This window comes from Cololabis saira, chromosome 5 (assembly GCF_033807715.1).
Source record: "Cololabis saira isolate AMF1-May2022 chromosome 5, fColSai1.1, whole genome shotgun sequence".
Classification (NCBI taxonomy): domain Eukaryota; kingdom Metazoa; phylum Chordata; class Actinopteri; order Beloniformes; family Belonidae; genus Cololabis; species Cololabis saira.
This window is the reverse complement of record NC_084591.1, coordinates 8,844,862-8,863,150: the sequence shown is the minus strand read 5'-3', so window position 1 is coordinate 8,863,150 and position 18,289 is coordinate 8,844,862. Positions and strand designations below refer to the sequence as shown.

Here is an 18,289-nt window from a genome sequence, read left to right as displayed (position 1 = left end):
GAAAGTGGATCCGAAAATCTAAAGACTAAACTGGTTTAAAGACTAAACCAGAGGAAACAACTGAAAACATGGACATTAAGGATCTTTGTTAGAACATTTAGTCAACGAAAATGAAGACACATTTTAGCAGAGTTTTTATTTTGTAATCTACATTTTAGTCTCGTTTTTTTTCGTCGACGATATTGCATTATATATTTAATTATCGTTATCGTCCCATGACCAGCATTTTCGTTGGGTCTCGTTTTCTCCAGGGGATAAAGGTTCGTTGGCGACGATATTTAGTCAGAATTTTCGTTGACGAAAGCAACTTTACTCACGAATCCGGGACGGACCTGGAACAGTTAAGCTTTTCACCCTCGACCTGAAAGCCGTTTGGCAACCAGAGAGCCGTAGTCGTAACCTCGTAACCTCAACACTGTTACCAGAATGCAACTGCAGTCGGGGCGACGTCAGAACAACTAGATGATATTTACAGCTCCTGCCGGGTGTTCTTTTATTTTCTAAATCATTCTTGACGACTCCGACTCAACCTCGCGGCCTCCCGGTGTTTTATGGGGCGGCAGATTTGTGCGCCGCCCTCTAAATCACTTCCCTCTCTCCCAGATTGCTCCCCGGTGGAGGATCGGCCCGACAGGCGCTTTGCTTTTTTCTTCTTTCCCTCCGTCGACTTCCCCGGCGGACTCGTTTACGTTCATGCACGCAGCAATTAATTACCGGCAATTAACTAAGATGTTCTGAACTTTGGCGGCCGCCGGGCCTCGCCAGCCCGCCGTCTCCTCCCCCTTCACGCGGCGGCGTGTTTGTACATACCTCCCCTGCCGAACAAAAGGAGCCAGAGATCCTTTTCACGTCCGCCTTTTGACATCGGCCTCTTGTTTTCACAATCTCTCCGAGGCGTGCTGTTTGCTCAGCGGAGCGGCCTTTTGTCTTGGAGACGCCGGACAATGGCGAGCGCCATAATGCAATCTCCCGGGAGGTGAGGCGGAGACGTATGTGCCGGCGCTTGCCCGCCCGCCTTGTTCACGGCCTCCTCAGCCATGTTTCATGTTGTCACTTATAACGTTCACCTGGCGGTTTGTGCAGGAGCCGCCCCCCCAGTCGGCCCACCCACCGGCGCTCCTTATGAACACAACAATCAGGAAACAGTATTGTCTTGAGTTTCAGCGACTTTTGACCTTAAAGCCTCTAAAAGTAAATGAAATAAGAACATTATAAATGTTTATTTATTTAATTTCTGTTTGTATTTATTGTGTAAAAATATTCTTTGTTTATAAATTTTTTCAAAAAACCTGTCAAACAAACAAGAAAAAACCACCTGTCCATCACTCTCAGGGGCGGTTCCAGGGTCTCTTGGGGCCCGGGGCAGGGATTCCCAGGGGGCCCCTCCAACTAATTAATGAACCTTATATATAGTTAATAATCAGTCACACATGACAAAAGTGCACTTTTGTGACGTTTCAACATAAATATAACCACTAACAGCTTTGATTGACAGCTGAGGAGCGAGCAAGCGTAGCTTACGTGTTAGCTGCACCACTTTCTTGATGTTTTCTTTTTTGCTCCTCCTCTTTGCTCCTTTCTCTTTCTTGTCTTTTGTTTCTTACTGTCAGATGGTCGTTGCAAAATTCTGCTCATTGGCCACGGTTACATGATGTTTTTTAATTTGGAATAAATAATTCCGAATTAAACTATTTTCCTTTGAGTTTACATGGAAAACACGTTTGATCGGCTTTATCCAATTCCGCTTAAGGTCTGGGGGTTGGGAAGGTTCTGATTGGATAGGGGGGGGACCGGAAGTTAAACTACCGGAAGAAAAACTAACTTAGCCGCTACAACTTTGAAAAGCTCACAATTTTTATGTTTCCTGTTTCCATCTGTTCTTTTAATTATTTCCAGGTCGTCCAAGCTATTTATTAAATAAATGGTCTCTGCTCTTGACCCCCATTTACTGCCTGCTGCCATCTTGAAACTTTGTTTGAAAAACAAGCCCAGCGCGGAATATAAGCGTCATGGAGACAGACGGGTGAGGGAACGAGCAGAAAGAAAAACCGGAATTAAAAAAAAAAAAAGATAAAAAAAAAAAAAAAAGAGGAATGAGTGTATACATGATCGCGGAATTATTATATTCGGATTTAAAATCGGAATAAACCAGCCACTTACTTCGGAATTAAGTTTAATTCTGAACGCCATTTTCTTTCGAAATTAGGTGTTTACACGGTAATTTTAGTCATTTTAAATCGGATTTAATTTGAATTCTGAATTAAAGAGAAATTAAACCAACTTCCCCTCTGGCGGACTTCTGCGTGTCCTCGTTTCAGATGTTATTTCAGAATCACTTGATGTTGGACAGATTTGATCAGCATGAACCTAAAACGTGGCTTATTGTGGCTCAACTTGGCCCCACATGACCCCACGTAGCTCCATGTGGCCCCACATGGCCCCACGAGGCTCCATTTGGCCCCATGTGGCTCCATGTGGCCCCATGTGGCCCCATGTGGCCCCCGTAGAGAGGAAGTCCGTCCCACAGGGGCCCATTGTTGCGGTGGTTCTGCTCAAGTGGCATCGACAGCTGCAGCTTGATGACATCATGGCCTAAGCATGTTTGGTTGCGTGAGCCACGTGTTCAGGTGCAGGTGGAGGTCTGGAACCACGGCACAACCAAGCCTCCTGTCTGGTCTCTCTGGTCTCGATCTCTCTGGTCTTGATCTCTCTGGTCTCTCTGGTCTCTGGTCTCTCTGGTCTCTCTGGTCTCTCTAGTCTCTCTGGTCTCAGTCTCTCTGGTCTCCATCTCTCTGGTCTCTCTGGTCTCTCTGGTCTCGATCTCTCTGGTCTCTCTGGTCTCTCTGGTCTCTCTGGTCTCTCTGGTCTCTGGTCTCTCTGGTCTCTCTGGTCTCCATCTCTCTGGTCTCTCTGGTCTCTCTGGTCTCTCTGGTCTCTCTGGTCTCTCTGGTCTCAGTCTCTCTGGTCTCTGGTCTCTCTGGTCTCTCTGGTCTCAGTCTCTCTGGTCTCTCTGGTCTCAGTCTCTCTGGTCTCTCTGGTCTATCTGGTCTCTCTGGTCTCTGGTCTCTCTGGTCTCTCTGGTCTCCATCTCTCTGGTCTCTCTGGTCTCTCTGGTCTCCATCTCTCTGGTCTCTCTGGTCTCTCTGGTCTCTCTGGTCTCGATCTCTCTGGTCTCTCTGGTCTCTCTGGTCTCTCTGGTCTCTCTGGTCTCTGGTCTCTCTGGTCTCTCTGGTCTCAGTCTCTCTGGTCTCTCTGGTCTCTCTGGTCTCTCTGGTCTCAGTCTCTCTGGTCTCTCTGGTCTCAGTCTCTCTGGTCTCTCTGGTCTCTCTGGTCTCTCTGGTCTCTCTGGTCTCTGGTCTCTCTGGTCTCTCTGGTCTCCATCTCTCTGGTCTCTCTGGTCTCTCTGGTCTCGATCTCTCTGGTCTCTCTGGTCTCTCTGGTCTCTCTGGTCTCTCTGGTCTCTCTGGTCTCGTTCTCTCTGGTCTCTCTGGTCTCTCTGGTCTCTGGTCTCTCTGGTCTCTCTGGTCTCTCTGGTCTCTGGTCTCTCTGGTCTCTCTGGTCTCTGGTCTCTCTGGTCTCTCTGGTCTCTGGTGTTGAAAAAAATCGATTCTCCGATTCTGCCCCACGATGTTTTCTGAAAGCAGTTCTATCAGCATTCTGGGAGCTGATTGGTCCTTACAGCATCATTAGCCGCCAATACTTGCTGTTGAATCTCAATATAATACTAGTATTAATATGGTGCAGAACTACAGTCATATAATTCATGCAACAGCTGAAAAAACAGTTTTAATAACACTAACCCCAATCGATATCGAATCGGATCAGATCGTGATAATCGATTCTGAATCTTAATAATCGGATTCGGAATCGAATCGATTCTTGACATTTGAATCAATCCCTCGTTTGGACGCAGCATAACACGACTTCTCACCTGTTACTGGTTCGATGGCGGAGGATTCTCCTGATGCCTCTTAAGACGGCGAGAGGAAACAGAGGAACTGGTTCTGCAGACATCTGCTCGGACGTGTCCGGACGGGCCGAGGGGGTGGGGGGGTTCATGCCTGAGTTACAGGCGGCGGCGTTCTCCGGCCGTGGCGGCGGCGTGTTTTACCCCCACTTGTGAGCGAGGGTTTGAGCCGCTCGGGTCAGAACCGCTCGGTAATTGCGCCCCGAGAGGAAAACAAGGCGTGTGGGATAAAATCATCGGCCTGATTACCGACGTGAATAAAACATCACACGTTGCTTTCTTCTTCGTTGGTGTCAATTAGCCTCAAATCGTGGAATCAAAGAAGTGTTTGCGCCGCCGCGAAGCGCTTACTCTCTCTTTAAGTTCCTCTTCATCCTCTTCTCTCTCTCTTTCCTGGAATTGGCGACCATTAGAGCTCCTCCCGATCGGTGTGATTGATCTGCTAATCTATTGATCCCATGACGGGCCTTCGGGGCGCTCCGGCAGCCTTCGGACCTCGTTGATGTGATTATTTGTCTTCCTTGACCTCCCCCACCTCTTCAGGACGCGTTAATCCCGACCTGGGTCGGATGCCGGGCTCGGAGAGGTCCGTTAGGCCCAGAATGGAAATCTGTTGGTCTCATTTGTGAAGTTGAGACGGGTCGCGGCCGGTTTCGTAACTTTGTCGCAGAAGAATCACGGCGCTTGTTGTCAGGGAGGTTCTGCGTGCCCCGCGAGTGTTGTGAGAGCAGCACACTGGACCTCTGTTGGTCCTGAACGCCACACTGGACCTCTGTCCGGGCCCCGGCACCGGGCACGGAACCGCTCAGGTGGGCCGGAGGTCCGTTCCCCCTCCAGACTCTTTCCACTTCAGGTTTTCAGCTCTGTTTTTATTTGACAGGATGAACAAATATTTGAGCGTTAAAACCTCTGGGTTTCCTCGCTCTCCTCCAGCGTGCGAGTGCGGTACCGGTTCCTAACAAACCGGTACCGCACTCGCAGGGGGGGGGCGGATGTCCTCCGAGCCATTGTTAATCAAAATAAACATGCAATATACACCAGCGGCACCAAACCAACGGGACAGAGTGCGTCTTTACTCCTGTAAAGACCGTCTTCACTCAAATAAAACGCAGTTCTGACCCGAGTTATCGGACCAGAGTTTAATATTCCCCCTGGTACAGCTAATGTCAAAAGAACTGCAAAGGCAGAGGTAAAGATACAACACATTTATTGTCAAATATAAAATTTGAATTTGATGAAAATGAGAACATCTCAAAATATAGGCCTAATGACAACATAGCCTACATATAAAAAAGTATAAATAAATCAATAATAAAAAAAAAATAGTGAGAAAAATCATGCAAGTTTTCTCAGGAAGGGTCGGGCCCTGGGCCAATCAAAAAAGTATGCCTAATATGCCTATATGAGCTGGGCTGAAGCTAGGCTTGCAGTGGATAGCCGTGGCGGCTCTAAAGGCCAGAATCATGGTTCTGGTTCCAGCGGTCTTCATTCATCATAAAGTGACAGATCTGATCAGAGTCAACATTATTTAGCATCAGAGGCGTCCAGTTTAGCTGCAATAGCTTAGCAGTGGTTACTGAATTTAAGTGTTTCATCCGTCTTTTAGACTTGTTTGATCTGCCAGTTTGCACATTTTTGGATTAGCATGGGTTGGGTGGAGTCCATTCTAGCTATTGCCGCAAATGTAGTGTTGGTTGCATTTCGTTATGTTTACAGAGTAAAATGATGATTTTTGCTGCTCTTCCGTTAAAATCACCTCTACTGGAACCTAGAACCACCTCTACTGCTTTGTTTTATGATTATGTTTTCAAATCTGCTCAACAATCATTCAAAAAATTAGTGATGCACCGAAATGAAAATTTGTTGCCGAAACCGAAACGGAAAATAATAATAAACACTTGCCCAAATACCGAACAATACCAAACATGGTTCTTCGCAGTTTTTCATTTATTTTGCCAATTTTTTCACCATGCATAAATCAAATAAATTTGATTTAGGCATGCTTTTCAAAGAAAAAAATCTTTTACAAAATTACAAGGTAGAAAATATTTATTGAACATAAAAAACATTGAACATAAAATTTTTTTTTTAATTTCCCAGCATTATGTTGTTTTGGTTCCACCTCCTGGTGAATGTTAGGTAAAATTCTTATGTGGTTACTTTTTGGTTGGCCAACGATTTATGTTTGTGGTGCAACCGGTACGGGAGCGGCCAGTCTATTTCCTTATATTACAACCCCGTTATTAATTGTTCAGTTTTTTTCCCCACTTATTCCACCGAACACCGAAAGTGTTTTTTTGCCATTTTCGGCCAAACAATTTCGGTTACCATTTTTTGTAGTGCATCACTACAAAAAATGGTTCATGTTTACGAAATTAGCAAACAACTGCAGAATATGAAGTCCGTTCAAACTTCGTAGGATTTACTGAATCTGTGTTTTGATGATGTTTAAGTTTTATGATTTATAACAGTTTGAGGAGAAGTTTCCTTCAAACTCGATTGAACAACGAACCGACACAAACACAACGTCCTAATTACTGAAATAAATCCTTGTTTTGTCTCTCGTCTCTTCCAGGTGACGTTCATGAATTTGAAAGTCGTTCCCAAGCGAGAAGAGGGTGTTGGAGCTGAAGTCTCTCATTTCTGTGAGTTTCCCTGCATGCATCACTCACCCCCCCCAAGCTTGGTCCCATGTCTTTTCCACTGTTGGTGGATGAACCTGCACCTTCGTCTCCGGTACCGGCGGCCGTGTCGGTGCTGGAGACGGTGTTTCGGTTCGTTCACTGAATCCGGCCACGTGTGCGCGACTTCGCCACATAGAGAGCTGTTGATTTGCCCGGCGGTGGAATCGGAGCTCCACTCTGGGTGAAGTTCTGCTCCGCACACCTTCAATGGCGGCTTTCACTCCGGGGGAGAAAGAGCTCCTTCAAGGCCCCGCCGGCGTCGTGCCAGCAACCTCTCAGCGGCTACAATGTGCCCTTTGAGGGACTTTCGCTGTGCGAGCAATAAAGATTATATCTGGAGTCTTGGGCAGGTAACGCCGGTCCGGAGGAGGGCGGCGAGCTCACGCCTGCCGCCGGTTTCTGGATGCAGGAAGACCGGGTCGGACCGGACCGGACCGGGTCGGCGGGGCGGTGGGGGGGGGTTTGGTGGTTTGTTGAGAGCAGAGATCAGAGTTTACGGTGCTGTGAGATGAAGAGGCGCTGTGGTACCGTCATGAAGGTTATGTGGTGTTCTGGTGGTTGATGGTCAGGAACCGGACGACGAACCATGACAGATCTTAAGGTCAGCGGAAGCTGTTTGATCAGAGTTTCCTCAGATTTCTCTCTAAACTACGATTCATCACTTCATCATTACGCTGCTCTGAATCCGAGGAACGGATATAGGGATCTACGGGTGTACGAGTCTACGGATCTACTAGGGCTGGGCGATATGGACCAAAAGTCAAATCTCGATATTTTCTAGCTGAATGGCGATACTCGATATATATCTATATTTTTTCTGTGCCATAATTGGGGTTTCCCCCAAAGCATTATAGCATAGCATCTCTGTTAGCTTCATCTTTTTCTGAGGCAAACCCTTATAAAAACAGTCAGTTTTAATACAAAGCCTCGTGCCAAATGTCACACAGGTTCCTTTTTTAACAGAGGTCTGCACAATATCAAAATGTATATAGAATAAAAATGCTTCTTGAATAAAATAAAACAAATATCCCTTTCCTGCATAACAATTAAATTAAAATACACTGTGCAATTAATACAATGTAGACAGTAACAGGCAGACTTTTCCACTGAGGTTGACAGTTGTGCAAATAACAAAACATTTGTGCAAATCTCCAATAAAACATTCAAGTCAATTTGTCACAAAATAAGCTATATCAAAATCATAAAATAAATAAAAAATAAAAAAATATTTTTTTTTTTTAAATCGATATAAACGATATTGTCTCGTACCATATCGCGTTTGAAAATATATCGATATATATTAAAATCTCGATATATCGCCCAGCCCTTGGACCTACAGACCGACGGATCTCTAGATCTGCAGGTCTAGGGATCTAGGGGTCTATGTTTCTATAGATCTACGGATCTACAGATTTAAGGATCTACAGATCTACAGGTCTACAGGTCTACAGTTCTTACGGGTCTACAGATCTACAGATTTAAGGATCTACAGATCTACAGGTCTACAGTTCTTACAGGTCTACAGATCTACAGATTTAAGGATCTACGGATCTACACCAACTCTGGAAAATCCTTCCTTTAACTCCCGTCTCTCGGCTAATTTGATCAGTTCTTCAAGAAAACCTGAAATGTTATTTGGCTTCTTTCAACATGCTGTTAGTTTCTGATCTAATCAGTCCGCCTTAGACGACAAGTGGACGGAACCACATCAAAGCCCCGCCGCCGTGGCAACAAGGAACAGCTGCTTTACGGGACTCTGAGCGGGACGCCGTCTGGTAGGGCTGGGAGATTTTGGACAAAAATAAAATCCAGATTTTTTTCTCTGAAAACCCGATTTTCGATTTCGATTTCGATTTTTTTGGTAAAACTAAAAAAGACAATGGAATAAATTGTTTCAAATATTTTATCTTTATTTTTAAAGAAAAATAGCAAACAAATTTCCCTATTGGGAATGAAGTGCAATTGAAAGATACTGTAAATCCTCCTTGAGTTTAGTAAAGTGACAACAGTTACAATTTTCTTGACCAAACAAAGATGACTAGATGAGCTCTGTCTGTAATGCAGCTGCAAAAAAGGAAAATCGCTTTTCCGATTTTCCTTTTTTTAACATCGTCTTGATTAATAAATCTGATTTAGATTTAAAATCGATTAATCGCACAGCCCTAACGTCTGGAGGCTGGATAAGGCCTGGATCCGACCTGGTTCCAGACCAGGATCCAGGGAGGGAGGTTCAGATGGAGGATGGAGGTCTGATGGAGGTCTGATGGAGGTCTGATGGAGGTCTGATGGAGGTCTGAGGGAGGTCTGATGGAGGATGGAGGTCTGATTGAGGTTCTGTTGGAGGTCTGATGGAGGTCTGATGGAGGTCTGATGGAGGATGGAGGTCTGATTGAGGTCTGATGGAGGAGGGAGGTCTGATGGAGGTCTGATGGAGGAGGGAGGTTCTGATGGAGGTCTGATGGAGGATGGAGGTCTGATGGAGGTCTGATGGAGGTCTGATGGAGGATGGAGGTCTGATGGAGGTCTGATGGAGGTCTGATGGAGGCCTGATGGAGGTCTGATGGAGGTCTGATGGAGGATGGAGGTCTGAGGGAGGATGGAGGTCTGATGGAGGTTTTGATGGAGGTTTTGATGGAGGTCTGATGTTAAGTTACTTTCCTGCTCCTCCTGGTGTTTGAGGGGCTCCTTTGTTGCCGCGGCGACTGTAATGGCTGTCATTTGCAAAGAGTTAGAAAAATTAACGGGCAGCAGCTGCTGGGATGATTTGTGTCAAGCTAATGAGCTAATGAGCTAACGAGCTAACCAGCCTGCTGAGGTTACCTCTTTGGCTCCGGCTCTGCTGGTTTTCCTTCCCGCCTGGTCCCCGTAGGGGGACTCTGGACTCTGGATCCAGTTTCAGGTTTCACTTGTTTTAACTCTCACTTCTCTCTTGACGAACGTCGCTCCGGTAGTGATGCCAGTTAGCATCACAGCTAAGCGTGATCTAAGCCAAGCTAAAAGGGCTACGATGGTAACTGGTAGGCCTGTGTTGAAAAAAATCGATTTTCTGATTCTAAATCGATTCTCATATTAATTCCTAAAAATCGATTTGTATGTCTAAAGATCGATTTTTTTTAATTAATTTTTATTTTTTATTTTTTTCATCATAACATTTTTGCCAGGTGAACTTTAATCCCAGTAGTCCCAGTAGTTTTGAAAACTCCTGAACTAAATGAACTTTTCTTTAGAGAAAATGCTGGACATTTCAGCTTAAATTTCTAAATGTTATATTAGTTCAATGAAGTTCATATTATCTATATTTACTAGAGCTTGTTTGGTTTCTCTGTTATCAGACACGGTTTGTCATGAAATACCTGAAAAATGCCGGGTGCTTCATGGCAAGCTGTGTGTCTGGTGACAGAATAAATCAGACAAGCTAAAATAACTTGTTTACTGCTTGAGCTGTTGCAATTTCTTTCTTTTTTTGCACTTTAAATGGATATTGAAATGCCTATTTGAGTTATTTATTTCTTAGTTATTTTTACAATAATTATTGTGAAATTATTATTTCAATAGTTATTTTACAGTCATATAATCCAGGCAACACTAACCCAAATCAATATCCAATCGGATCGAATCAAATGGTGATAATCGATTCTGAATCTTAAGAATCGGAATCGAATCGATTCTTGACATTTGAATCAATACCCAGCTCTAGTAACTGGATCTGCTCAACCTTGATCAGACCTGGATCAGATCTGGATCCGAGCTAAAAGGGCCAGGTTCTGCTGGTGGGCGTGTCCCAGGTTTGGATCAGATGTGATGGGCAGAGCGGAGGTTCTAATCCGGTCTGCGGTGGTTCAGCGTATCCGTGCTGCTGCGTCAGCCTCACGCCTCATCGCCGGCCCATGTGAGGCCCGTCTGAGGCCCGTCTGGTTCTGAAGAGGCTCGTGGCACCGCCGGTCCGGGCCTTTGATGCCGGGCCAAGCCCACACCCGTCCAGGCCGGGCGGAGCGCCGACCGCCGCGGCCGCCGCTGCAACCACCCAGGCACTCTCCCTCCTCTATTACCCTTGAAACGGGACCCGCTGCGATCGTTACCCCCCCCTCCCCACCGCCCCGGTTCGGCCCAGAAGAAAAGAACCCAGGCGCTGAGTCACTTTTTCCCCTCTCTTCTTCTCCTTCCACCAAAACCGCAGGCGGCGGCCGCGGCTTCCTGGAGATGAGCGCTTTTGTCTGTTGTGCTGCGGCTGCGGCTGCAGGCAGATCCTCGTGTGATGAGGTCATGGGTGGGGGGGCAGGACGAGCAGATACGAACAAAAGCATCAGCCGGGCAATCCTAAGTACCCCCAACACGGAGTGGAGGAACCGTGGTCCGGTCTTGGTTCCAGCGTTCAGGTCACTGTTTCCCCTTTTCCACCAAACCGGTTCCAGTTCTGGGGCCGGATTCACAACTCGTTCAACTTGGAACCAGCTGAGAACCGGTTTGTTTTTCCACAGCTCGGGTGCTAAGAGGAGCCACGTCATTACGTCTCTGCAAACGTACGGTGGCCGAGACCCGCCATTACTGAAAATAAAAGTAACGCTGCAAACAGAAACAAAAGCTGCTGCAAATAAAATACACGCTTAGCAAATAAAATAAACGCTGCAAACAAAAAGAAACGCTGCAAATATGAAGAAACCCTGCTGCAAATAAAATAAACCTCACTGCAAATAAAATAAAAAAACGACGCAAATAAAAAAGCCACAACGGAAGTGAATTACCGGGGACTATTTTTGCCGATGCACCGGTGTTGCACATTAAAAATTACACGTAGCGACGTTGAACACTAACCTTTTCACTTATTTTCTCGTTCGTTGTTCTTCTTATTCCTCGCTCTTCTTATTTCTTCCTTTTCACTTACGTCCTCTTCGTCTTCTTCTTCTCCTCTCACATAAAAACACCGGTGCATCAGCAAAAATAGTCCCCGGTAATTCACTTCCGTTGTGGCTTTTTTATTTGCAGCGACGTTTCTTTATATTTGCAGCGTTTCTTTTATTTGCAGCGGCGTTTGTTTTTATTTGCAGTGTTTGTTTTATTTGCAAAGCGTTTCTTTTATTTGCAGTGGCGTTTCTTTTTATTTGCAACGTTTCTTTAATTTTCAACAATTGCGGGTCTCGGCCACCGTACAAACGTCAGTTACGTCGCTGCGTTTGCGTGAAAGTTGCAGCAGCAACAAGGAATCTGCTCTAATGGTGGATTCACACTGAAACCACCTGCATCGCTCTTGTTCTTCTCATGGTGCTTTCAGTCACTACGGTCCCACTCTCTAAGGTCTCTCTAAGGTCCCACTAAGTTCTGCTCCAACAGTGCCCTCTTTCAAAAGCAGACTAAAACGTACCTTTTTGCACAGGCGTTTGACTAAACTCTACACGATTGGCTGAGCGATAGCACTTTTGTTATAATGGAATTATTGTTGTTATTGTTGTTATTCTCTTTACATCCTTTTGCCTGTTTCTGTTATTGTAACCCTATAATTTTGTTTGTTTGTTTATGTATTTGAACACATTAAGTCCATGCTCGTCGTGTGAAATGTGCTTTATAAATAAATTTGCCTTCTTGGTAGATTCACACTGAAGTCTGCCGACGCCTGCAGTGGTTGGGGCTTCAAGCTGCAGAACTGTAGGGAACAAAGTGCAATAGTCTACACATATCTATATATAGCTGCACACCTTCAGTTTCCTCTTTCACCATGGATCACACTTTGGGAAGCCTTCCTTATATTTTAGCTTTCCCACTATTTCCACTTAGCTTTTCCACTACGGGCCGAGGCGGGTGGAGCCGTGCCAAAGAGATACTTTTTCTGTACCGAGGCTGCAGAGGTTCTAACCGGGCTGAGTCAGCCCTGGATCTGACGTCACCACCCTCCACGCCACTGATTGGTCGGGGGACGGGGCCGTCAGACGTCTGAATCAGGAAGTGGGGAGTCTGGCGGCTCGCAGCGATTTTATTATAAAGCGCAAACGTCTGTCTGGTGATCCAACTCTGAGGTGCAGATGTTCATAAACCTGGTGGCTGACGAGAGAATTAAAAAAGGGATGTAGACGGGCGATAAGGAACGATCAGATCCACCAGGAGCTCTGTTTTACTCTCGGTCGCTCGCGGCTCCAGCTGATTTCTGATCAGCGCCGACGCAAACAAAGGTGTTGCGCAATCGAGTACGTCACAGCAGCTTCACCCCAACCCGCCCACTTCTCCCCTGGCTGTGGAAAAACAAACGGGGACAAAACGGGTGGATGTACATGAAAGTACAATCTGCATTGAGGCTTCTCGCTTCGGGAATCCCGGTCTGTGATTGGACGCTGCCTCGGCGTCGCCGCTGCTCATTTGCATAAAAATAGGAAATATAGAAAAGAGTTTTCCACTTGCTGTTTTAATTCCCAATTTGGATTTTCAAACACATCAATGAAATCGGATAACGGATAACGGATAACGATCCGTTTTCCGTTTTCCGTTTTTTATTATCAAAACAAAAGATGGGGAACGGATTATTTTGGATTATATCCTATTTTTATTTTGTCATTTCAAAACAGAAAACGGATGGCCGCAAAGTACACGGACCGACCTAGATCTACTCGGATTTCTCTGATCCCTTCTTGGTCGGACTTTAGGAAGATTGACATCCATCCTGAATGTTTTCCATCGTTGAATAATCTTTAAACTCATTAAAATAGTTTTATAACACTTTCCAGAATCCTCTCCGGCGCTGATGTCTTTCCCTCATGGCGTTGTGTTACACACGTCTGAGTTCTCCATCGATGTAATAGAGCTGTCAATCATCTGCTGCAGGGATGTGGCCACGCCCCCTCCACCTTGATCCGATCTGCTTAAATACCTGCAACCGTCCTGACGTGCGTTTAGGCGGGAAGACGCCGTGTGATGGCGAGGGGGGGGGGGCTCCCGGTGACCTCAGAGTGACATCAGCACTGATAAAGAACCAGCAGTGCGAGGGTTCGGAGGTGGCGTTTCCACGCCGACGGCTGACCCCGACATCACAGGGCCGCCGCTCTAAATCAGCGGAACAGCTGGCGAGGAAACGCCTCCCGTCACGGCGGCACGTCGAGGAATGTTCAGGTCTGAGGACAACAACGCCATCACAGGACCAGGTGGCGCCTCTACCGACCTGCACAGTCCTGGTACCGGACCAGTAGGGCCCGGTACCGGACCTGCAGTTATTTATTTATTTATTTATTTGCACAATGACAACAGTACATTTTTTATCATACAAGGACAAATAATTTGTGCAGGAGAGGAAAAGAAGCCCGAAGGGCTTATAAAAAATCCTCCCCCTCAATACAAAATCACCAAAACAAATCAATCAATAGAAAAAGAATAGAAAGGAAAAGAAAAGGTAAAAGAAACAAAGAAAAATACAATAAACACCCAAACAAAAATATCCATGAAATGGCAATTTCATTTTAGTACGAATAGCCTGTTAATTTTGTCTATATAAAAGATACCCCATTAAGTTGGTCCTAAACATTTTTAAGGATGACACTAACTCAAGAGACCTATCTAAACAGTTCCAGAGTTGAGGGCCATGGAATTTGATAAAGGATTGGTGACTGCAGGTACGACAAAGAGGTAAATGAAAGTTCTTCCACCTCTAACTGAATAAGAATGAATATCTGATGATAACAGGAAAAAATTATGAAAAGTGCCTGGAATGTCTTGTTTGAAATGAATGAACTTAAACATAAACAGGCATGTTTGAAACTTGTTAATAGAAAAAATTAATAATAATTTAAATTTGCTAAATAAGGGTGCAGAAGGTGCTTGATGAGAAGAAAATGAAATCATTCTTTTTTTTTTATACATTTCTCTTTGGTTTACTCTGTATACATATGACTTTGTTTTTCTCCAATGTCACCAATGTATAAAATACGCACAAAAGGACATAAAAGGACATAAAAATAGTTCTGAAAAATGTCTCTTTTAATATGAGACCAACATTTTTCCTTTAACAACCTGTTGGAGTAGATTAAATGTTGAGTAATGATATAATAATAAGGAATGAAATCATTTCCTGTGTTTGTCACCAGTGTATAAAAAACACAAAAAATATTCAAGACTCTCATAAATGATTCCTAACAATGTCTTATGAATGACTCATTCGCAAATATAATTTTTACAACTGATTATTTGTGCATGTTAAATAAATAAAAAATCATAATAACACACCTAATGGAATACTGTAATCCAAGTCTGTATAAACCCACGTAGTATTTTAAAATGACCAAAATATATTTCTAAGTGATTTAGCAGGATAAAAACTTAATAACTTAATAACTTAGTAACTTAATAACTTAGTTTTCCCGCAGTGTCGGCGCTCCTTCTGGGAGTATATTTTACTGAGCGTGAAAACGCTCGCCAGCAATAAGCTCAAGTTAATGGTCCTTAATGGCGGCTGATTGCCCCCACCCCCCTGCTGATCCGATCGTTTAAGTACTCGCTAGCATAATTGAAGGGTCGTCCTTGATTAGATTTGTAGCAGCTTTTAAGGAAACCTGCTCCGACTTAATCCAATCAGGGTCGTGGTAGTGAGGGCGGGGTAACGGGGGGGGGGTTAATTAAAGTCTACATGACAGAAAAGTTGGAGGACTTGAAGTGACGCCGCGTTGGTCGGTGTTTTCCTCGGCGAGCTGAGTCTTGACCGCCGCTGACCTGCGCGGAGGTCAGCGGAGGTCATGGAGGTCACAGAGGTCGCGTCCTCCGGTGACACCCGGGCGCCCAAATTCCCGCCTGGAGCTGAAACCTGCTCCTCACCTGAGAGTCCTGATCTTTGTTCTCCATCAGACACCATTAATCGCGAAGGCTAAAACTAAAAACGTGGTTAATTGTAGTCTAATGTGGGTTTGTGATGCCCCGCCCCATGTCGGCCCATGCCCCGTCCCCGTGTGTAAACCTCCGTCTATTATTAGCAGCAGGATTTCTCTACAAATAACCGTAAACGTGTCGCCTCTGAGCCAGCGCTACGTCTGTCCAGAAATGTCCGACAGAGATGTCCACAGGGAGGTCCAGAGATGTCCAACAGAGATGTCAAGAGAGATGTCCAACAGAGATGTCTACAGAGATGTCAAGAGAGATGTCCAAAAGAGATGTCTACAGAGATGTCCAACAGAGATGTCTAGAGAGATGTCCGACAGAGATGTCAAGAGAGATGTCCAAAAGAGATTACTAGAGAGATGTCTGACAGAGATGTCAAGAGAGATGTCCAAAAGAGATTACTAGAGAGATGTCCGACAGAGATGTCCAATAGAGATGTCAAGAGAGATGTTCAACAGAGATGACAAACAGAGGTGTCCCAGAGAGATGTCCAACAGAGATGATGAACAGAGATGTGTAACAAAGATGTGCAACAGAGAGGTCCAACAGAGTTGTCCAGAGGTGATTTGTCTTGACGACAGCCCCCCCGGACCTCGTAGACCCTCGAGTGCCCCTGTCCTGCATGTCTTAGATGCTACCCTGCTTCAGCACACCGTGATACAAGTGACTGTGTCATCAACAGAATTGTGCAGCCTTGGATGACAAGCTGACAACTATAATTAATTAGAATCAGGTGTGTTAAAGCAGGGTAGCATCTAAAACATGCAGGACAGTGGCACTCGAGGACCAGGGTTGCCTACCCCTGTCGTAGACGGATGTTTGATGCCGTTCCGTCGTTATTAGAGGACCGACAGGCTTTGATCCGGAAAATGTGACGAGAAAATCCACAAATGAAGATGATTTATCGTGTGACACAATTAATTTAGACCGTGGAGCCTTGCTCGGTAATTAATCTGTTGCCATGTGACCCCCCCCACCATCCCCACGGTAAACAGTCGGCTAATATACGGCTGACTGGGAACCCCCACCCCACCCCTGGGTCCATAAATCAGCCGTCTCTAATGAAGGCCCTGATTGAGATTTACGGGCGACGGCTCCGAGCCGAGGCTCCCTGACGACGGGTGAGGGCCCGTCCGGGAGCAGGAGGCGGGAACGCCGCTCCCTCCCAGACATCTGGACCGGTACCCGCCCCCCTCTAGGTCCTGGGACCGGGGGCGGTCCCACGTCCACAGAGACCTGCCAGTCTTGTCGTGTTTCTTGCCCTTGGTGCAGTTGATGCTTCTCCTTGGAGCTTGAAGCTTGTCCACAAACACAAACCCGGTTGACCTTCCTTCGATCTCTGGGACCCCAGGAGGGACCCCAGTTCAGGGACTCACAACACCTCTGTTGACCAAAGAAACCGTGAACGAGTCCCGGTCCAGATCCGCCCGCGTACGGGTCCAGCCGAGATCCGGGTCCTTCAAACATACCTGAGTGCTTCTCTGGCAGATTTGTGAGACCATGAAACGAGGAATTCTGAAGGGTTTTTTTCTGGCAGATTTATGAGTTTTATGACTTCTTGCAATTTACTAACAAAGTTTTATTGGCCAGAACTTTATGTGGTTTTGGGGGGAAGTCACCACTAAGGATCTGTCATCATCGGTTTTAGGCCCCCGTTGTTCGGTTCTTGGACCCGTTGTTCAGTTATTGGACCCATTGTTCGGTACTTGGACCCGTTGTTCGGTTATTGGATCCGTTGTGCAGTTGTTAGACCCATTGTGCGTTTCTAAGACCCGTTGTGCGGTACTTGGACCTGTTGTGCGGTTCGTGGACCCGTTGTTTTGGTTCTTGGGCCCGTTGTGCGGTACTTGGACCTGTTGTTCGGTACTTAGACCCGTCGTGCGGGACTTGGACCCAACAGGGACAACTTGTAGAACCTGAGGTCCAACAGCACCAGAACAGTGGAGTTAAAGAGGTCAACCCTGACGAGACCAGAAGTGGTCCTGGTCCAGAACCCTGAGGAACTAACTACCTAATATTCGGGTAAGCATATGTTTGGGACCCTTTTTAAAGACGGTGCAGCAGGTTCTAAATCTGTGTTGCCAGGTTGAGCGGGTTCCAGCCTAATTGGGCTGAAAATGACTGGGCTAGTTGATAAAATTTGGGCTGCTTTTCCTGCTTTTTACAAAATATTTAGGAGAAATGATTAACTAAAAAGTTTCCATTACGGCAGAGAAAAGTAGAAACGTACACAATAAACTCACCGATATTTTATTTGGTTTAATCTGCTCAATTTAATTGTAGTCTTTGTTTGGAACCTGAACTTTTTTTTGCTATTTAGTGGTATACTTATGTTTTATGTTTTAATCATTTATTGTTTTAACATGGAGAATGTTTGATTTGGGCTGGTTTTTCATTATTTCGGTGGGTTTTACGTTGCGTCTGGGCTGGAACCTGCCAGATCCGGGAACCTCGACCTCAGCGCTGGATTTCTTAGTCGGCGTAGTCTCGAGACGAGGCAAGCAAATATGGTAAATTTAGCGACAAATCGCTCGAAAATTCCAATTTCTCTGGACATTTGGTTGCATTGGGTTCAAAGTGTGTGTTTCTGTCTTTTTGGTCTTAAATTCTGTTTGAAAATGGTATTAAAAGGGCTTAAATTTACCTCGGTCAAACCTGTAGTTAATCTGGATGTTCTGGGCTTCGTGTGTAAAACCAGTCGCTCATCGCGGTGCAGTTTCCCCCTCAGATGTTGTTACCACGCCGCCGCGCCGCCGCGCCGCTAGCCTCAGTCAGACCTGGCGAGGTTCTGTTA

At 45.6% G+C, this 18,289-nt stretch overlaps 1 protein-coding gene across 4 annotated transcripts in view; it reads left to right on the top strand.

Annotated features, from left to right (window-relative positions):
• Positions 1 to 18,289, top strand: part of LOC133443715 (transcription factor Sox-6-like) — a 136,533-nt gene that overhangs the window by 14,742 nt on the left and 103,502 nt on the right. For 3 of the 4 annotated variants that reach the window (XM_061720891.1, XM_061720890.1, XM_061720888.1), the window contains exon 2: positions 6,543 to 6,612. The exons of the other annotated variant lie outside the window; for it this stretch is intronic. The gene's annotated coding sequence lies outside the window, so the exon portion shown is untranslated. The remainder of the gene's footprint in view (positions 1 to 6,542; positions 6,613 to 18,289) is intronic. 4 annotated transcript variants of the gene reach the window in all.